The sequence below is a fragment of the Meleagris gallopavo genome, chromosome 1, assembly GCF_905368555.1.
Source record: "Meleagris gallopavo chromosome 1, MGAL_WU_HG_1.1, whole genome shotgun sequence".
In the NCBI taxonomy this organism is placed as follows: Eukaryota; Metazoa; Chordata; class Aves; order Galliformes; family Phasianidae; genus Meleagris; species Meleagris gallopavo.
In genome coordinates this window covers 63,995,512-64,018,360 of record NC_139404.1, presented here as the reverse complement: position 1 = coordinate 64,018,360, position 22,849 = coordinate 63,995,512, and the positions used below count along the sequence as shown (strand labels likewise).

The following is a 22,849-nucleotide window of genomic DNA, read 5'->3' as shown; positions in this document are numbered from 1 at the left end:
GTAACGATAGAGATGGAAGTCGCTGCAAAAATCAGAGCCAGAGCTAGCCATTTTAGCAAAAGTGTGAGAAGGGATATAAAAGCAAAAATAAAGTGCATTGTTGTGGTCATTTTAAAAGTAAACTTTTAATTTAAAAGTTTACAATTTTTTTATTATAAAATAAAAAGAAGCTTATGTTTCAAAAGGATCTCTTCTCTCTTGCACAAATTGTAACAAAATTCTCTGTGAGGTAAATAAGAAATGAGTTTAGCTCCAACCCCAATTGATGAATACTAGAATTCTTTTACCCAGAGCACTGGCTGGCTGGAGATTAAAAATTTCCAGTAAATATGATTTCTTCACCCATTAACATCCCTCCTTTCTTTGGCCCAAAGCACACTTGGTAGACTCCAGATGCATCACTATAGTCTTCAAAGAAGTTCCATTGACTGATTGTTATATTCAAGGAAAAAAATTTGCATTCAGTCTACTTTCAATGTGAAGGCAAATATGAGATCCCAGCACATTTAAATTGCAGTTTGCAGACAAAAATGTTACTGGGAGAAGGCAAAAGGATGCTGAATAGTGATTCTAAGGATTTCACCTTGGGGGGAAGATAAGAATGCCACCTATCTTAGATCTACAGTTGCAATTTTTGCAGTTTTTAAACAACGCCTCATTACCTGACAATCAGTGTTCTCAATGTGTTTTCATTCAGAGATTGTTTCCCCTATGGAATACAGGTGAGCACAGATCCATAGGAGATTTACCACCAAGGGAGAGGCTGGCAGCTTTCTCCCAGATCTCTTTTCCACTAATTTTCTCTTTTCTTCTATATTCCTTCCTTCCTTCCTTCCTTCCTTCCTTCCTTCCTTCCTTCCTTCCTTCCTTCCTTCCTTCCTTCCTTCCTTCCTTCCTTCCTTCCACTCATGTTTTCTTTGGGAAGTAAGGAAGGGAGAGAAGGATCTTTTTTTGTCTCATCTGGTCATGCTGACATTAGTCAGTTAGCTCTGTGCATAGAGAGCTGCACCCATGGAGCAACAAGAAAGACAGTAATGAAAAAGTTGCTTCCAATTTTTCCTAAAGGCCTGGAATCTGTGGATTCATCTAAATAGAAGAAAAATAATCACCAACAAAACAAGTATCACATTTGCTACTGATGGCTCTTAAACTCTTTGGAATGCCACACTGTCACTATACCATATTTGCCAGTCACCAATGAAACTCTTGTGTCATTTTTTTCCCTTAGAGCCACAGTTCTTTGAAGCAAGTGATTACTTAGTGATCTTTTATTTTCTCAATGAAAGCTAAATTTCAAGTCCTTGTGCTCGTGGAGAAGAACTTTAAAACTGGACTTAAGGGAATTATTGAAGATTTATAAAAATACACTCGGAACACTTTTTCTTTTTTTCATTAAAAAAAAAGGCAAAAAGTAGCACCCGAAGAAGATTTCAATCAAATTAAGATTGTCTAGAACTATTTTTCAAAAGGAAGTTAATGCATTCCACAGCTATTTTTCGTAGAGGAAGCATCCTAATCCCCTACAAAGTTGCAATTGCAAATGACACTGGTTCACTTCCACCATATGAGCTCTGATCATATCTGCAATTCCTCTATAATATATTTTCTCTCTGAAGGGCACACAACATAAAGTTCTGGATTATTGTCATTCTATCTGCCATAGGAGAGGCTGGAAGAAGACTGATTAAACGAGATCAAAGCAATGAGAGAGGTCATAAAACACAAGTCTTAAGGAGTATTCTAAAACAATGCAACAACTTAGAACCATCAACCAGCTGACCTAAAATAAACCATGAATTTCGAGATGACATGACAAAAAGAAACGTTGGTTTAGGGTTTTTTTTGTTTTTTTTTTTCCCCTTTGGTAAAATTGATGCATTTCCACAGAAAATATCAATTTTGCTCTAACCACAAATGTCTGTCAAATCATTTCAATGGAAGAGTTTCCAACCAATGCTAATCATCAGTCACTTGAAAATGTACACCGAAATGTCCTTTGTTTTAGTGTACATCTGCAGTCAATCAACAGACTAATTTAGAACAAAAGAAGTCCATATACAGTTGGAAAAACAAAAGCACCATCCAAACTGAACGTCTGCCAAGAATGTAGCCTGGAGAGAACATCTGAATGACACCAAGATATGCTGTTCTACACTAATCTTGGGAGAATCTCTTTTAATTGTGAAGAATCTCTGTACTGTATGGTACTTTGACACTCTATCATGTTTTGCAATGTTTAGAGCTACCTAAGCCTATGTTCACTCAATTACATCTGTTTGTTTTCCTCAGTGACTTTGTTCAGGTGAGACTCATTCCATGTATGCGGGAAGAGAAAGGAAAAAGGGGAATAGGGTAAGTGAGACCTTTGCTCTCTTCTTTTCAGATACAGCCTGGAAATGTAGCCACTGAAAAATACTCAGATATACCCTAATGCATCCTGCCTGATATTGTGGATCAACAGTCAATCAACACCTTCTTCACTATACTACTTATTGTCCCAGAAATTCTTGCTCATTTGCTATACTGTAGTGTTTATAGATACCACTAGAATATGTAAAGTAAAATATAATGATGAGAAAAAAATAATTTTTAGCTACAGTGAGGATCCCTCCACTTTGGCTTGTAGTTAAGGGAAAAAAATATGCCGATCTGGAGACGCCCTATAAAACTTTTCATCCTCACATTTCCTCATATGAATTGCAGTCATTTCATACATAACCTGTAACCTGCAGCATGAATAATTCAAAATCAAAAGAGACTGGGAAGAGCACATGACCTAGAAAGGAACCAGTTTTTGTTTTCAACTAACTTCTAATGACAGTCTAAATATTTTTTAAGACGTGAAGTACAAATTGAACAGCACAATGGAGTAAAAGTTACATTCAGCATCCTAAAATGCTCGTTATGAAAATGTAAATGTCTTCCAAGAAAAAGAGACCATTGTTTGAAAAAATAACCAAACAACGTAAAACATCTCTCATGGGAGTACAAAATTTCTTCCATAATCATGTAGTTCTAGCAAAACAGAGATCGGCTTAACCATTAAGCAAAATGATTGGCAGACTGTCTTTTTTTGCCAAATATAACAAAGATACAAAAATAAATGGGAAAACTTCAACCAGCTTAGTTACAAAGGAGGAAGATCAGAGTATGTGAAGTAGTGATCTAGAAGCTGTTGCTGAATCACAGGCAAAAACTGCAACAAGACACAGCACCATGCATACACGAAGACCAGTAAAAAATTGTAACATGAAATGAACACCTATCTACAAGGGGTTTGCAATGTTGTATTTATGTACAGAGAAAACAATCAGAGAAGTGGATACTGTGAGAAATGGAGACTAAACATCAACATAAGTGTTACTTTCTAAAATACGACCATATTTCCAGCAGGGAAAACACTTCTCAAATATTACGCAGCTTCTAAAACATGTCCCATGAACTGCAAGGAGAAAATTAAAAATCCAGCTCTTACTGAAATGAGAGTTTTGTATACCAGTCTGGAAGTGAATAATTTTCTGGGACAAGGAGGACACTTTTGAGGAGCACTAAAAAATTCATTTCCCTGATACTGTTGACATGTCCATTTTTAAAATTGATTAAAACTTGTCCTTCAGTTTGTCAGCATTAGGGTGGCCAGTCATGTGGATCACATGTCACAAGCTCTCATTATTCTAGGCCACTCTGAAGCTCTGCTGAGGTATCTGAAAAGGTCACTGTATGAGAGAACTCAAAACATACCAACCCTTTTTTTAAATCTCCTCTTCCAAGGAGTGTCTTCTTGTCTCTTCCCCTATGCTTTCCCCTCACCAAGTACTGTGATTCACCTCCTTTCAAGTGCTGTGCATCCAGTCAGTGTTGACTGGGACCTGGCCAAACTGACCAAATACTAAGTCTGCTTGGCTATTCTGTGGCTAGTGATTGAACAGGAGTAGCAAGTGGGAGCACAGAGAAGAGATCTAATGAACCTCTGTGCCCAACAGCAGCACTTGAATTACAAAACAACTTTACATTCATTCTTTGCCTTTTACCAAGGTCTGCACCAGTTTGGAAAGGAGGAAAGGAATTCTGAAATTTGCTCACATTTACAAGAACACCTTCCAAAAGAGCATCTCTTAAATAACATTCTCCTTTATAACCTGATTGCAATAATCATCACACAGTCAAGCTGTTTGCTGGTTACACTCAAAGCAAAACATGCTTCCAGCTGTGAGAGTTAATTGCGGTTTATTGATTGGCTTTTGAGGACTTTTATGTTATATTTAGTTGTGTATATCGAGTGTGTGTGGTTTGTTTTTTTGTCTTTTTTTTTTTAATTTGTATCACAAGCGTTGATGAAAAGTGGCTGTTGCTTAGAGCAGTCAGCTGTCTTCAAATGATTAATCTCTCATTTATGTTCAGAATATGCTTCACCTGCAAATGTGCAGAGACTTCAAGATTACTTCCAGTCAGGCTGCCATGAGCTCTCTTCACATGCACTAGAAAGAACAGGTAATTATAAACATCTCACTACTGAGGAAATATTTTAGAAGTCGCAATATCAACTTGAACTGGTTTCCCATCTCTTTAAGTGTTCCTACTCTTAACAGTAGCTTGTACAGATGCTCCAGAGGCAGATTCAGAAACCAGAAAATAAGCACAGCAGAATTCATACCCTTCTGTCTGCAGTAGCTAGGGTAGAGTGCATACTTACTCCAGGAATTTTTATAACACTTCCAGGACTTTTTTTTTTTTTTTTTTTTTTTTAAAGCATAATTTCTAGTAGGCTTTATCTTTATTTCATTTGTTCTGTAATGACATACTCAAAGAGCAAAAAACTTGCCTCAAGTGTTACTCAGGGTCTGTGAGGGCATCATGGAAACTCTGACTCTTGAGGCTTTTTTCAGTGTAGTCTTCCACTCTGATGCAACTTGAACAATGCAAAAATGCAGTGGTAAACAGGAAAGGTCAGACTATAGCTTTATGCCACAGCTACAGCAGTTTCAGACACAGGGGAGGGAGAAGAAGGAGCAGCAAATCAAGATAATTGAAAAGTTTTTTTTACTATATTCTTCTCAAAGCAAGATTGTTTCATTTGGAACTGGGTCTGAAGTTTACGTCACCTAAAACTGAAATGCTCTATTTTGAAGCAAACTATCCCACAAATGAAGCACTGAAAATATAATTTTTTCATTTTTGTTTTGTTTCATTTAATTGTTCCAAAATTGCTTGCAGATAAATCAAAAACAGTTCTCATCTAACCAAACCTGTTTAATTTATTCACTAGGGTGCCAAATGGACTCATCACAACATGCATATTGCAAAACTAATTCCCAGTCTGTACAGAAAAGTTGATTGTGTTTCTACACAGCTCCATGAAGGAAACACAAGTAATTTCAGAATTAAAATAGTCAAAAAGCAGTAACAGGACCAGGCAGTAATAAAGTTGGCTATTTGTAAAAGATATCGGATCACTAGATTTTAAAGATGAGGGAGAAATCAAAGATTGCCAGTGATTCTGAGTATTAATGGAACATGAAGGAACAGTCAGAATTGCTTGATGCTCCTTGTGATTGAATGGTTCAGAGTCAGACAATATACTGTAGAAATACATCTTTAGGGTAATATTGCTATCGATCACACAGCAATCTGCTATATATTCTACATAAGTGAAACCATCATATTTCCATCCCTGTACACAGCCAGAAAAAGAGAAAGAAAATCAATAAGGAGTCAATTAAGACTACTGTGAGGGGAAGAAGAAATATGGAGCATCACAGGAGTTATTACAAGTGTTGTTCTGAAAGTAATGCCTCCTATTCTACGATGTAGGACCACAGTGTCAGAGGCAGATGTTGGTGGTATGAAAGTACAGGTTGAACCTTCCCACCAATATTGCATTACATTTTGTTGCCATGTGACAGATGGCAGCAGAAGGGCAGCCTGACACGATGTCTTCTGGCATGGAAGTGGGTATGAAGCAAAGGTGCGTCACTGAAATCCTACGTGCGGAAAAAATGGCAACTATTGATATTCATGGACATTTGCTGAATGTTTATGGAAACTGCACAGTAGATGTGATCACAGTGAGGTGGTGGGTGACGCATTTCAAGCAGTGGCAATTGTGAAAGTGGGTCACATCTGCTTGTGCTGATCTTTATGGGCGTGGCATGCAGGCTCTTGTTCATTGCTGGTGAAAATTAATAGCTAATGGTGGTGAGTATGTTGAGAAATAGTGTTTTGTAGCTGAGAATTTTCTCTGTCATATAGTTTTACTGTGTTCTCTGTAGCTCTTGTAGTTTCCATGGAATTAAATAGGAGGCATCACTTTCAGAGCAAGCTATTTATCTTTGTTGAATGCAAACGTTAGCAGCAAACAGAATAGTTACAGGGTAGCTTTCTGGCTCTTAGAAGTGACAACATATTTATTTTGTTTTGCACACTGTTTGAAGTATCAGAAAAACAAACTTAAACTTCCCTTACTGTTAAGGTTTGGATCAAGACTGTTTTACATTTATTTTAGACAGAGAAATGTGTTACCAATCTAGAATCTCAATTGTAATTGCTGTTTGAGGGGCCAGGCGATGCACCAGGTACCATCTTCAAAATGATTAAAGTTGACATAATTCGGTGTCAACTTAATGGAAGCTCTATTGTCAACTTCAGTGGGAGAAGAATTAGATCAATGAGTGCTTCTGAAAAGTATATCTTAAGACAGGTCAAAATTGAAAGATTGACACTGAAGAATTACATATTAATAAAGTCACTGAAGTGAACAACTCTACTTTCAGGTGGATTTGTAGAGTAATGGAAGGAGGAAATGTAAATACATTAAAATTACTAATGTCTGATCGTTCTCCTTAATTTTAACTACCAAAGGCGATGTAAATATACACCTTGTCTGAATTCAACTCTGCTTGAATCTCTATCAGTAGAATAAATAAGATAGAACTTGAAGTCAGTGGATAGTCATGGTTGTTCTAAAAACAATGTATACATCTCTTCAATAGCAGTGCTAACAGTAGAAAGAGGCAATAGCTTCAAGTTAGATTGCTTAAGATTCTCCATAAAAATTAATTCCAGCCAGTCCCATCCCTCCCCAGCACATACAAAAATAGGAACAAAACAAAAGGTCTGTGGGTTTTCCCCTTTCAGTGTCATAACCCTGTTCATTGTTAGTTTTCTAACCACAAATTGAAGTATCCAAAGAAATACTTTTTTCTTATCTGTATCATGACAGAAAATGTCAGGTAGACTACTGACACTTCTTGCATTTTATGGCCAAATGTGGTGTATTCTTCACCACTTGAACTTCTCCCATCTTGTTGACAACCTTCCATTTTTGCAGATGGTATTCCCTAGGTTCATGTCACCTTTTATTTTTCATTTCTGAAATCACTTAGTTTTCTATCTATGGAAGTCCTAGAATGGGTTGAGTGCATAGCCAGCCTCTAAGTGGCATTTACTCTTTTATGCCAAGCAAAGGCAAAGTGAAGAGAAAGCTCTCACATCCCTCAACTACTGAGGCTCACTACAAAAGGTTTTCCCTTCTTTGTTGAGGCACCCTCTTCTCTACTTTCCTGATTACCTTCTCATTGAAATCAGATTCAAAGATCTGACCTTGACAGGAGGAGGAAGAGAATCTGCAGTAATCAATAATTAAAACAAGTACTTATATTATTGAGGGCAGAGAGAAAAGGCTTTCACTCTGCATACAGAAAACAGCTAGCTGGTGTGGGGGCTTTGCACACTTCAGGAGATATATCCATAAATGCTCTTGCATTTGTGATAACAGCACATCAGTAGTTATTTATGTTGTGTACTGGAAAATGTGCAATATGCGCTTTGGTACTGTTAATAAAATGCTGCATTATAAAAAATCTATTCCACTTGTTGTTTGCTCATTTTCAGTCACAGAGTCTGTTTTGCTTCCTGCTTCAAAAATCTGCATGGCAGTTATGTAATAAAGGAGTAATTTAAACGTTATGAACACCACAGAACACAACTGCCTTAAATGACAATCAACATGGTCTAAATAGCGTATGTTATGCTCTGGCACTTATTTGATTAACCTTATGAGAAGAATTCATGATATAAATCCAGTCCACAATAGAAAGGTGCCCACAGCAACACTGGCAACCCCTTCTCAGATCATCAAGGAATGAAAAAGCCTGGAGAATAACCCACTTTCACGATTGGAGATCAAAGCTGAAATTGCGTGTGAGAATGTGTGTGCCTGTAGAGGAGCACTCAGAGAAGGGAGAGTTGGCTTTATTGCTTGTTCATGTTGCATCTTGCTTTTTAATAAATTGCCTGATCTAATTCCCACTGAAGTAAACTAGTCAACTCCCATTGTCTTAAGTAATGAATTTAGTCCAGGAAAAAATTTCAGAACTTTTCAGCACCATTAAATTAATTCAAGAAGATGAAGAAAGAAAAGAAATTACCCAAGAAAAATATTAGAGTTAAATTCCATCTTCTGGTTTTAATATGAGCAGCTATGATGCTAGCTTGTGACTTTGAAACACTGGTTTCAATTCTCTGTACTATTTAACACAAGAAAAAAAAAAACCTTTAAAGGAGGAACTGAAAATCAAGTATCTTCAAACATCAACTACTCTCTGATAGTCGAGGCACTTTTTTCAGGAATTAGCACGTCTAGAGCATGCGGACTATAATCCCACATACTGTAGAGAAAGGACTGCATCACATCACTGTCAGATGCTGTAACCACAAAGCTGTTGGATAAGCTGGACCACCACCACCATCTAGTTTTTCTCCAGATGTTTTTCTCACGAGTTTGGAGACTGCCACTCATTCCAGGTGATTATTCTAAGAGATATACCCTAACTATGCTTGTAAGAGCCAGACTATGGGGAGAATGCATAACCAAGGTTCAGATTCTGCCTGGATCCACATAGAGGCCCACCAAATCACTCAACCACAACAAAACAGAAGTTATTTGGGCATGCATTACTTCATAAGAACCAAAAAACTTCTCCAACTAAACCATAGGCATCTACGAGACTAGTTGTGGAGGTAAGGTAGTCTTGGCTTGAGATCCTCAAATCACCCCTCTGCCCTAAACAATTTTGCATATATCAGTTCAGTGCTCAGCTTTCCCAATCAGGAATGAAGACAGTACAATTTTCTAACCTAACAAAAGTGAGACAAAGACAAACATACAAAAAAAAAAAAAAAAAATCTGAAGTCCTGAAATATAAACAGGTGTTATATTTGTATCAGAGAGAGAAATAAATTTAGAAAGTGAACATCTCTGTTTCTTTGTGAACCTCCATGAACTTCCCCCTTGGATTATGCCTTTCTTGCAGTGTTTACAGGAAACAGAAAAATGATTGAATGGAAGAATACTACTTCTTAAAGGCTTCACTTTGCAGATACTGTAACAGATAGTTGAACAGATATTTTAATGTCTTTCTGACTAATGCTGTACTTCCTAGTAAATGCATAAATATATCATTGTTAAATAAACAGTCCTCTAACTTCTTGTAATTACATACAGCTGCAAAAACCTGTTTGCTGAAATTTCAGGAAGCAATGCAGAACTTTTTGCCTTTTCGGATTTTCCCATTTCCCTAGGCAATTTATCCTGAAGCATGAGCTGGTATATATATATATATATATATATGCATATATATATGCTTTTTTTTTTTTTTTTTAATCACTAGAAATGTATTTCACTTCTTAAACTTTTTTGTACATTGATTACAATTGATACTTAAATGATACATATGTCTTACCCCAGGTATCTTTGTCTAGAAAAAGCTTTTCAAAAAGACTTTAAATTAAGCAGAGAAAGCAGGTCAAGGTTGACAAATGCAGGTATCAGTTGCCCATGATATCCACAAGTTCATTATCTGCAGAAAGCATTGCTAATTTGCCAATTTAAATCAAAGCGTTGCAGATGTCTGAAATGTATCAAGTTTCAAACAAAACAAATAAAACCCAAACAAAGCAGAAACAAAACAAACAAAAACAACAACAACAAAAAACTTGTAGTGTCATAAACCCGCACAAGCCATTTAGGATGAAAGATGGCCCTGAACAGAAGCCTTGATCTAGACTGCCGATGAAATTCAGATCCAAATCTGTTCATTCATAAACTAGTGATTAGAGCCACACAAATTTTTTAACACAAGTGAAATATTTTAACACATATAACTTCTTGCTTGGCTTTTTCCTTATAGTACAAGAAACCAAAATCCCAAATCCAAACTCCATCTAAAATCTGGGAAACTTTTTATCCAGCTCCAGACTTGGGCAGTTCACTTTATGTGACTTCATTGCTAAATAAAGAGTAAATCTTTTATTTACTAAGCAGCCCAAAGTTTAGATGCTCAAACCTGAACAAACAAAGTTCCTTGAACTCCTTTCAATAAATTAGAGGAAGAGCTGCTGCTTATCTGTTCATTAAATGGCACACAATTTCAGACATTTTTTTCTTTACTATAGTGCAACAGAGAAGTCATTATTAAAAGTGTTTTAACTTCATTAAAGACAGATAATGTAAATTTGTATACCATACAAATTGATTTGTTTTGAGGCAGAAATTTTAAGAATAATGACAATGAATTCCAAATATAACCAAGAAGCTCTCACCTCTTCTAGGGGTGGTGGTCTTGGACCAAAAGACAGATCCATAAATATTTAAGTTACATTGAGCTGTGGAGTTTTAACCTCATCTGGTCAGGACAGGTGTGGGAATTTTGTCTCTAAAGATCCTCGCCTTTTAACTGCAATATCCTACTGTTTACTGTCCCCAGATTCTCATCTCTGCCCCAGAGAGACAGGTTGGAGATTACAATGTTGGCACTAAAGAATGGAAAACAGAACAGGAAGAAAAGTGTGTGGGCCTGCTTAAGGCTTTAATCCTAGAGCATCCTCCTTCAATAGCTCTAAAAGTTCATGCACAGTACTCCCATTGCACAGCCCAAGAGGATAAAGCTGCCAAATTCCAGGTGCAATTAAAATCTTTGGAAAGCAGCTTGAAAGATCAAATCCTTCCATGAACTCTGATTCTTGACCTCTCTCTTCCCTTTGGAAAGCTGAGCAATCACAGCTAACACCTAACAAAAATTAATTAGGGTTCATTCTCTTGGTGTAAATAGAGTAATACAAAAACTGTAATTGTTTCCAGCAAATAAATACATTTTGATCACAGGAGTTTAATAGATAGGCCAGACATTGTTTTTGCCAGGTGCATAGAGAACACAGTGGCTGAAACAAGCTCCAGCTTTTTTTATCCACTAATATATTTTAGCAAAATTCTTTCCTTACTTTGTATTTTTGTTTTCAAGAAAAATCTAAACAGGTTCTTTGTGCTAATATACAGATTGTCAAATAGGATTTTAAATAGATGCAGAGTTGCTTTGAGCTGGATTCTAAAGCAGATGGGAGCCAACATAATTGTTGGAAAAAGAGGTTGACATTCATGTTTCCTGACACGTATATATGAGGGCAGACTGCAGCATTCTGCTCCCACTGAAGAGCTGGGATTTGGGCCAGGTAGCTGCGATAGTCAGGTTGAGAGGACATAAAGGAGAAATGGAGATAAGTCGAAATGATGCCATGCACCAGGAATATTGCCTTGCACAATCCAGTTTAAACAAAGGAACAATACTACTTTATTGCTATAATTTACCATAAAAAGAATTGCCATATTTTTCTCTGTGCTTATCGTAGCTTCAAGGGTCCAGGACTCTCTATATCTAGTGAAAGTCCTGCTATTTGTAGCCTAGCAGTAAAAGGATTTCCTTTAAATCTCTCTTCTTTAAATAAATTGTTAAAATATATAACATTTTAACAATAAATTCCAAATTATTTTCCTTCCTTCATTTTTTAAATCACAATTGCTTTCTCAATTAAGAGACCAGGCTACATTTTTCCTGTTCTATTACCAGTGTTTTGGTACAGACTATCACTTGCAGATAAAATCACACAAGAACCATGATGTCCTTTTATGGGTACTCAAAAGCTTCCTCAATAAGGCAGGGAAAAAAAAGGGAAAAAATGGTTACATCAAAAGTCTGTTTCACTCAAATACAATTTGCCTCAGGAAACAGTTTATTGGGCAGAAACTTCCTACAGCTCAGATAGACAACAATTTTCAGAAACTGACTCTTACACAGTTCTCTTAATAGGAGACTCCCAGAGGAACTTTTCTACCTTCACGCTTTTCACCATCTGCCTAGCAGTCACATGAACAATGAATTCTTCCCATCAACCAAAATCCCCCTTTGTGCTCACAGCCTTTATGAGGACCAGATGTTCTTGGGTCTCACTAGACCTAAACCATACAGATACAGCTGGCAATAATCTAATTAGGCATAAACAGGTCTCATCTCCCCTTAAACAGCCATTCATCTTATGACCAACTGGTATGTTCAGATACCTTAAAATTTTCAACTGGATGGTTAGCTTGTTTCTTTAGTGTCAAGGAGAAGGAGGTGTGTATGTATAGGCTTGTATAAAGTCTCTCCCTTCTATAAATGTCTGGCCTTTAGGAAACATGCCAAGACCACAAACATACACCACACTCAGAGGCCTACATTTTTCTCATTTAAAGCAGCATACATTTACATTGGCTCGTCTAACTTCAACAGAGAGATCTAGGAGTTAGATTACCTTGTTAAAACTTTATCTCAGCATTATATTAATACGAATGTTAGAAATATATGACTGTACTTACAGTTTTCCAGTTGCTCTATTCTGGGTGGCAGTTGCCTTTCTTCCTTGTTCCTTGCATATTTCTTCTCTCAGTCTTCTTTTCACTCTACAGATACTTACACCTCTTCATCTACATACTTCTCACCAGTCTGCTTGATCCCTGACTGCAAAATGAACTGTAAGAAAAGACAGGTAATCTGAGCTATGACGCAGCTGTTGGTCTGTTGGTTTTTCTTAATCAAACCACAAAATCCTTTGATTACTTGACTCCAATACAGAAAAGTTCAAAGCCCTTTGGTGTCACAAGGAAAATACTTTTTGCTGTGGAAAAAGGTGGAGTAACCTCTACCTGTGGCAACTTACATTTCAGCCGGGATAATAATAGAGCTGATAAGTTTGAGCACAGGATCTAGAACATGGGCACCTTGCCCACTCATGACTTGCCAGTTGCTGGGAATTATTTGCCTTTCAATCTACACAAATCTTCACCAGCCAGACATTGTGCGTGCCAGTGATGTTCACCAGTTAGAGTAAATATAACAGTTCCACTGGGAAGTTGTGATGTGAAAGTAGGATATTAAAAAAAAAATTAAAAAAAAATCACTGCTGTAGAGCAGGCTGAACTCAAAAAATGCTTGCAAAACTGGAAAAACTTCTACTGTGTTAATTCAGACATTTACAGGGAATTACAGGCAATCTGAATTCCATTTCAAGGTTAGAGGAGTTTGTATAAATGATTCTCATTTATGAGAGATCATAATAAACATCATTTAGAGAAGTGTTTATGACTGGGAACAAGCTTGTTTGTTAATTGTTAACTGATGAACCAAATCCTATGTAAGGTCACATTTTGAAATAGGATATGGAAAAGCAGTAAAGCAGGTTTAACAGTCTTAGGAAAAAACTTCTAAACATCAAAACAAAAATGTGGAAGTGGCTTAGGTCAGAGTTAGTGCTTGATGAGGACAAGTGAAATATAGGAAATAGTTTGTGTATTAGATTTTTCTTTCCTTAAAGATAAAATAATCATTACTGGTTAGCTTATATGATGGGCTACTAATGTCATGTATGCCCATATTCTAAAATTGTAGCTGGAGAATAATTCTTCCTTCTCCTGAAACTTTTGTAAAGTTGCATAAGCATTAATTAATATGAATGTGTTATTGACAGGGAACGCTGGGTAAGGAGAGGTACTTACCTCAAATATATGTTTGGAGAAAAGAAAGTATCCCCAAGCAAACAGAAAATCCATGCAAAGATTCTGTTGAAGAGCACCAGATGTCCTTATCTCTCCCTGATGTCGACTTTGCCAACAGAGATAACAGAGATTATGCCTCAAGAGCAAGACAAGGAACAAATATGAAATTGCACCACTTGGGCACCTTGTCGAGAGAGAGAAAATACGAGAGCACAAGAGCTGAGATCTTAAAAATAAATAAAAGAATACAACTAAGTCTAGTCCTTCTAATGGACTTCTCTATGGTTATTGTTAGCACTCCAAATCAGGAGTGGAAGACTGAAAGTGTGTCCCAATTCTAGATGTTACTGGAAAGAAAATAATGAAAAGGATTCATGCTAAAGAAGAGGAACACATACATTTTCTTTTTTACTTTGTGTAGATTCAGTTTCTGACTTTACCATGTGCATTGCTCCTTCCCCAGATAAAAACTGATTTGTATCTATGTGCACAAAAGGCCCCAGGGAGGATGCACTTTTATATTTTATGTTCCTGTGCAAGGGCTCAGCCTGATTTAAAATACACTTGGGAAGCAGCCTAAATATTTTTTTTCTGACTATTTTTGCTATTGCTAACCACCTGAAAGCTAATAATTACGATGACAGACATCTGTCCAAATCAGATGTTATTTCCTTTTTGCAAATTATCCTATCTCAGGGAATACATAAAAATAAAAACCATCCCTGTAGAGTTCTGCATAATTACTGACAAAACCAAACATCCACATTCTTCTTCCCATCTCAAATTTATGGATTGCTGCAGTCGGAAAGAGGATTTGTACTTAAACTTTTGATTCTTTCCCAGTCTTTCTAGAGCTTTGTCGTCTCTCTCAGGAAAAACTGATCAGGGAGACTGAATCATGCTTGATTAGAAAGAGAGAAAATTTTATTGCATCTAATCTACTCACACAGTGACTGGATCTGAGATTCAATGCTTAGGATATTTAGGTATAAAACATCTGTTTGGCTTCCTGACAAACCAACTCTGAGATGTGAAGACAACACAGTGCAGAGCAGTAACACCTAAGATGGCTCTGTATGAGCTAACAGGGGAACCTTAATCTCAGCATGGCATTGCAGTGCTTATATAACGCTCACGTGAGCTGGTGTTGCTAATTCAGTGTTTCTGTGTTGTACTCCCTTGCTTAGTATGGATACGGTAAAGGAGAAACAACTTTCCTTCAAATGCCTTATTATCAGTGTGTTCAAATGGAATTCCCACTCTCCACATTATATCTGAGTCAAGATTTCTATCAAGGAGGAGAGTATGACCTTGAAGGGGATACTACCCCAAGACTTCATCTGAAATCCTGACTCTCCTGCCCTTAGAAAGCCCTCTCATATGGTATCGTCTCACAGGTCGGAAGCACTGGCAGCCGGTGATGAATAAATCATAGCCTATAATCTCTTTAATACAAGTCTCGCTTCTAACTCCTAATAAATGAAAACACTATGTTTCCTTTAATAAGAAATGCATGAAAGTGTGCCATTCATAAAAAGATGCAATTAAACATATGAAGCAAATCCTGATGTGACCCATATTTCAGTAACAGTGTGATCTTCTTTCTTGTGCGGCAGAGGGACTTGTCAAGGCAACTTCAACATTCAAGTCATCTCATTGAGAAGAACTGATCAAATTATTAGGAATAATTCTACAAATGCAAAATAATTCTCCAGTGCAAAAATACTAAATATAAATATCTATTTGAAAATAGGCTGTAAAATCATGCTTTCTTTCTTTGAAGGAAAAAAAAAATCCCTTTTATTCCTCTTAATGAAAAATAAGGAGGAACTTTGCTTCAGGCAAATTAGATCAGAAAAAGCAGTGGAGGAATTGCTCACAAGAAAAGGTTCCTTCTTCCCGGAGATCTTTTCTTCTAAGTAATTGTATTCCGGTCCAAATGTAAGAATCCAAAATGTTATTTGAAGAGTTGGTTTTGCAGAAGTCTTTTAAAAATTTGTCATCTTTAACTTAAACAGTCTAGTGCAGAAGAGTAAGCAAATGAAGGAAACACATTCACCAAAATGGAACCCAGAATTACTGAGCAGAGTCCATTAATGCCCTTCATTACCTTCAGAATGCTCTTTTTCACCATTTTAAGTCTCAGTAGTCATTTCCTTGTCATGGAAAAGCCTTATTCTAAGTAAATGGATTTCACTGAAAATTCTTTGAGCTATTACTGAACATTCCTCTTTCTACTGTCTTTTCTGAAGCATAGGACTATTTAATCAGGCAATTAAAGTGTGCCCTTGCTCAATGAAGTCAATGGGAATCTGTTATTCACTCCATTGCTGCCAGGACTTAATCTTCAAATTTTGAAAGGACTGCCTGTCTAGTTAAGAAAGTATTTAGGCACACTGCTGTACTAGGTGATAAATCTCTCTGATTTCTTTATAAATTTCCATTAAAAAATATGTGAAAAAATACCAATGAATTTCTAGAAGTGGAAAACTGCTCTCTGTGTAATTCTCCACTGAATACTAGTGCCCTGCTGTTGATTCAGCAGAGAAACTGTAAGTGACATTGTTTTGTTTGATCCTTACCATCTCCAATCAGCCAAAAGATTTATCCCATTTTCATGAGAGATTCCACAGTCAATTGACACTAACCAGCTACGAGCAGACCTTGCACAGTCAGAATAAACTCCTAATAAATTCCAATAATGAATACGCTGCAATATCTCTTCTCTGTAATTCACGCTCTAAGGATCATCTCCGACTTACTCTGCTTGCTGCCACATATGGCTTCCTACAGAAAACAGCTGATGCCAGGTCTCAATTCTGATCTGCCCAACAGGTAGTAGCCTTCAGATACCACAGGTAAAAATGTTCAGAACATCCCCCAGAGCTGCAGGATGAAAACCACATTGTCAACATCAGCTGTGCATCAGCATAGTATAACTTTATTTATGTAAAAGTGAAGCTCAGCAGTGCTGAATACTGAGTTTTTCTGAAGGACAGTCCAAAACTCTTGCAAAAGCTAAGGTAAAACTTGCCACATCCCAGTCTGCATGCAAAGCTCATTTATTTAGCCTTGCCCTTTTCTCTTTCTGCCACAAACATACTGCTGTGGGTTGTTTTGAAACAAAACCCATACAAAATGGCACAAATAGCAGCATGCACATTTATCCTCCGGGGAAAAGCTGAGAGACTAAACAACATGCAACAGACATTAGCTGCATCACTTTTTACAGCCTGCAACATGCCAGGAGGCTAACAGTTATGAAAGCCATGGAGATGCACAGCATCTGTGCCACGAAGAGCCTAGTCAGCCCACATTAGAAGTATTGAGTTGGAACCAGCACACCTTGCTCATAACTGGGATTAATACTGAAAATGATCAAAAATTGAGATTATGCAAAGAAGTTGCATCACTTTTACAGACACACAACTCCACACAGCAACTGCTCCAATTCAGAGATATGATCCCCCAAAAATGCTAAGGGTGACAAGTATTTAAACCCCATCTGATCATGGCATACAAGTGACCAGAGAATCTCCTGCATGTCTCATGGGCAAGTTCTGGCAGATCTTTCTGTCAAAGCCAAAGTGTTCCGGGACCTTGGTGACTGCTTGCATGCTCCTAACTTAGGTGCAGCTCAGCAGGTCCATCAAATTCCCTGAAATCCCTCATTTTAGCATTTTTTTTTTGACATGTTCTTTTACAAGCATCACAGACTGTTGTCCTTGCACTGCAAGTTTAGCATGAACAAACGGCATTTGAGGAAAACAGTTTATGATTTAAGCAGAACAAGACCTTGATAGTCATAGGCATATGATTACTGTATACACCTAATAAAAATGTAAGCATTTACAAAATTGAAGAGCAGCTAATATGAAATATATTCATATATAATGAAATAATATAAATATATAGTATAAGGCCAGGTACTGCTAATGATAAAGGAAAGCTAAGCAATAAAAGGTAAAAAAAAATTTCACTATTTCTAACACAACTAAATAACATTATTATTAAAAAATATTTCAAAATGTATTTTAAATTCTAGCAAAAAATCAAAGTGCCATTCCAATGCACACGTCTTAAAACTCAGTATAACAGAAGGTGAATGATAGTTCAGACAAAAATCATTCATGTAATACCTTATTTTTTTTTACAGTGAATATAAGCAAATCTCAATATTATCTCTTTGGATGCTTTGCATGGTTTTGCTGTGAATTAAATAATAAATGAAAAGGTTACTACAAAACGACAAGGAAAGGATCTTTTACATAACTCCTCAGTTGAACTAAGGTAGATGAGAAGATCTCTGGAGATCATAAAATAAATGAGCATTTGTAAATATAGATGGCAAGGTCTTGGGAAAAATACAATTTATTACCCTCAAAGTTCTGGGAGAACCTTCTGGAAGGCAGACTGTGTTCCCCAGCATTAGCGCTTGGCTAGCCACCTCCAAGAACACACCACCAAGAAATCACCTGCTGTTTGTATGAGTTACTCAGCATGTGCACTACTATGCTGAGGTCACGGACTGCTTCCAGCAGAAGAGGACAGCCTGCCACATGGACTCCCCTAGTGCCTGGCACAGTGTCTGGAATGGAGAGAGAGCCAGTTTGCATGAGAACAGAAAAAGTCAGCCTGAGAGACTGCCAGCCAGCCGTGGTCATTTTAACACCCTAGTTGAATACAGTGAAATCTGCTTTACTAAATTTCTCTTCCCAAAACCAAATTACTTAAGATTTTACAGAATGGAAGAAATAATTGAGTTTATTTTTGTTTACTTCTCTGGTAAGCTAACATTCGCATTAAATTATATGAACCCAATCATTCTGAATTTAGCGCCTTTTGTACTGTTTTGATTGTCTTTTTAAAACTTTGAGGCACTCACCATCAGCCAGTTACTGCTATACGTATAACTGTCATTCTGTTCTTTGTTATACAGTATTTTAAGGTCACATGCAACATTAATCCTGTTTCATATTTTATTGGACTTCCATTCTCTTCCACCAAAAAATGTTATGTTGATCTCCTCCGGCTCCAGCTGTAATTCTCTTCCAATGTGGATTTACTCTGTTGCTTATCATTACAGCACTAAGTACACTTGCTTTTAATAAAAGCAGGAATAAATTAGACTTTAGTTAGCAATTGTACCAAAGGGTAAGGCAATTAATAGCTAAACAGACATGATCATTCATGTAAAATGAATATTGTAGGCTATCTGCTTGAAATCCTTCTCAAACCTTTACTTGTTTTATTCTAATACCGACTAGAACAAGGCAGGGTAGTTAACTAAAACTGTTTCGGTAAGAATGGTTTTTTACAACAGCCTTTTAAAGCAGTTACTTAGCAATTCAAGATGAAGACACAACAATTCAATCGTCAGAAACAAGAAATCTGATTTGACTTATTTGGGTCAGAGTTTCACCTTTTGTCCAGATGAATCATATTAAATACTGTGGTCTGCAACACTATATTCCTTGGCCATGTATGCAGTGCTATCAGTGAAGCACTTTGAAGATGGGCTATAAACAGATCCTGCCCCCAGAGCACACACCAATGCCAGATGAGGCAGGATGAATAAAGTGCTTGCTGCCACACCTGCACTCCATATTGCTTATTTTTAAGCTCAAAGACACTACCTTTGACTCAGGAACTATGTCGTGTATTCTGTCTTATACAGCCACTACTGCCACTGAGAGAAGATACAGGATCTGGCCCAGATATGCCATACTTACTCAACATGAAGATTCACTGGCAACCTCATAATGTAGAAAAAAACCATGACATTTACAGAATATATATGCTACTTCTCTATTTAATTATCATGGGCAACCACAGCTCTGACTATGTATCTAGGGAACTGCATCTTTCTGCAAAAGATATGTCTCCAGGGCCTCTATCACTTAATCAAGAGCAATCTTTCTGCTGCTTCAAATTTATTAATCATGTATTATGATTTTTGCTGAGTCACATTGTCTGTTCCCCCCCAGACCTGACATAAAGGTGGAAGGACATGAAAGCAGAAGTACAACAAACTGCATTACAAATTCTGGTTGATTACAAGAAGCTATTGCCTATCTACTCCTAGTGAAGATCAAGCATGCAACTGTAAAGAATCCTACCTTGCAAAGACTGATTATTAGTGATCAAGAAATTGCAGAATCACTTAAAAATTACATTGGACAAAAGACACCAAATTGAACCAGGAATACCCCTCAAAAATCCATAGAATTTATCCCCAGAGGACAGATCTGTGAACATATTTGCAGTTATATTTCAAATATCACAGAAGCAAGTGTTGCAGTTCTTCAAACTTGTGTTTGCTTTGGTTTGGAATCAGAAAGCCAGGCTGAGAGCAAAAAAGAATATGCTGCTGCTTTTGAATGAAGGAGCACACTGAAAGTTGAGTAACTCCATAAAAACCACACCCTGAAATGACAGGTCTCCAAGTCAGGATGAAGAGGGAGGAAAGACTCTGGTAAAAACCTGCCAGAGCACAGCAGTCTGATGATGGGCTACAAGATGGTCCCTCCAGCTTTGTCTCAGAATCCAGGAGCATCAATTCACTGAACTCTTTGTGAACCTGGAACCTCCCATGTCTAAAAACAAGAATATGCCTGCAGTACCTGCAGATCTATGAAGATCACAGCCTGAGGAGTGACTCCTACAAAATTGATATGAATCTTTTATTTGTGTTGACTTTTGGAAAGAAGTGTCCAACAGCAGGTGGATAAGAATATAATCACAGATAGAAGGATGGACTCTGAACTGACCATTACCACTTAGGAGTGAGACAGATGGAAGCATGCAGTTCTGTGAAAACATTTTTTAAAAAACCTAAATTTTTTTTAAATTAATTTTTGTTTGCAAGCAAATGCTGTAAGGCTGGCAGGAAGCTGATACAAAAATGTAATGTATGTTTCTCAATGTAATGAATAGATCAGATCTATGGAACTCAGTGCCAAAGGAAACTGTGCCAGTAAGAAGCTTGTAGAGATTTAAAAGCAAACAAATACATGTAGAAATGCACCACAGATTACAAAGCAGATTAGGCACAGGCATGTTCAGGGAAGTCTCTGAGAATATAGTCAGAGTCTGAAAATGAGTAGGGTTGAAGTAGCATGTGTGTTTGACCTGTCCTCACTGTTCCTCAGGCATCTCTTTGTTTATATTTTGGGCTTTGTGGACAATTTCTATAAACAGTTACAAATGCTCTAATGTCCCAGCAGGCGTGGAACATTATTCTAAATTCCACTCGCCTTGCTGAACCACCTTAAATATTTTCTGGAGACTTATTTTTCTTATGAACCTGAAGAATAAGAAAAAATTTTTAGAGTCTGGCTCATCTATACACTTCATATTTTAGATTTTTTAAAGCCTTTAAGAAACTATAAGTTTTCTGTGCACATTTCCCAAGATAATTGTAACACTTCGATATTTCAATAAGAATGGCTCTGCAAAGACTGTGACATTTGAAGAATTCTACCTGAATGGCCCAGAGCTATCATAACCCAAAAAGAAGTTTAGAAGAAGAAAAAAATAGAAATTAAAAAAATATTGCTTTGTAAATCTGTTTTTAGATACATACTTTTATTTACAAGGTACTGTTGAGTTTATTTTTAAACAGAAAAGCTCATCAGCATTTAAATAACAGGCTATATAGCATCAAAAATTAAAACCAGACCAGAGTGATGTAGATCTGGATTCCACCCATCCTTTCTTACTTATTTTAGCTTTTATTTCATTATCAGCTGCACTTGTCAAATATTCACTTAGTAGCTCACATCATGCCCTTGTGTTTAAATGCATATTTCTCTTGTGCTCAAAAAAGATTAAACAAATTTTATTAAGAATGAAAAAGCTTTACTTAACAAATACAAGACACCAATAAAATTCTCTTCAGTCTGTGTGTTTGATTCTCAGCAATTTCATCTTCCAGAGCTATTTTTTATTCATCCAGCACAAAGCAGAGAGTTCCTGGTTTGTATACATGCATGAATCCGCAACCTTTGAAAACTAAAAGTAGTCCTACCATCAGAATTAAGCAGAAAAAAGTTTAAGAAACCTACATATTCTTTTGCAAATAATTACAGTCTCTGAATGAAATTTTTTCACCTATATCTAGGTGTTAGTGGTTTCTATGACAACGTTCTGTCAGTTTTCTACTATTTCCAGTGGTTTTCTGCATTAAAGTTAGATAGGTTATTATTCAAAGATTAGTTTCGGATTTTGCAGGACCTGAAATCCTTCTTAAAAAAGGCTGCTATACCAATAATATTTAAAAAGTGTTGAGAGTCGATTTTGATAAAAATATCACCTCCCTTTTGATAAAAGTGTAGATAAGGAAACAGCAATGACCTCTTATGTTAGCATACCTTATCTTGTAGCCTCAGCTGCCTATTCATAATCTAGCTTGCTATAACACAAACGTGTCAATAAGAGAAATACTTTGAAGAAAATCAAGCAAGAAAGATGATTGATGATAATCTGAGACATGACAATAACAGCTGCACCTGCAGCAGTTTCTCTAGCCAAAAGCCCATAGATCTTCTAAGTTTCGTGAGGTTTCCCTCCAGCACTAAAATCAGCCTCAATTCTCCCAAGTTGATAATGGTGTTGGCTCACAAAAGAGCTCAGTTTTCAATTAACAATAAATAAGAAAAAAAGGGAAGGGAAGGGAAGGGAAGGAAGGAAGGGAAGGGAAGGGAAGGGAAGGGAAGGGAAGGGAAGGGAAGGGAAGGGAAGGGAAGGGAAGGGAAGGGAAGGGAAGGGAAGGGAAGGGAAGGGAAGGGAAGGGAAGGGAAGGGAAGGGAAGGGAAGGGAAGGGAAGGGAAGGGAAGGGAAGGGAAGGGAAGGGAAGGGAAGGGAAGGGAAGGGAAGGGAAGGAAGGAAGGAAGAGAAGAGAAGAGAAGAGAAGAAAGAAAAGAAAAGAAAAGAAAAGAAAAGAAAAGAAAAGAAAAGAAAAGAAAAGAAAAGAAAAGAAAAGAA

The 22,849-nt window shown here is 37.0% G+C and overlaps 1 protein-coding gene across 2 annotated transcripts in view; it reads right to left on the bottom strand.

The window, feature by feature from the left end:
* The window catches only part of LOC104911682 (uncharacterized), a 71,288-nt gene extending 58,268 nt beyond the window's left edge, over positions 1-13,020 (bottom strand). For both annotated transcript variants that reach the window (XM_085231236.1, XM_085231244.1), the window contains exon 1: positions 12,689-13,020. The gene's annotated coding sequence lies outside the window, so the exon portion shown is untranslated. The remainder of the gene's footprint in view (positions 1-12,688) is intronic.
* Positions 13,021-22,849: the final 9,829 nt, after the last annotated feature.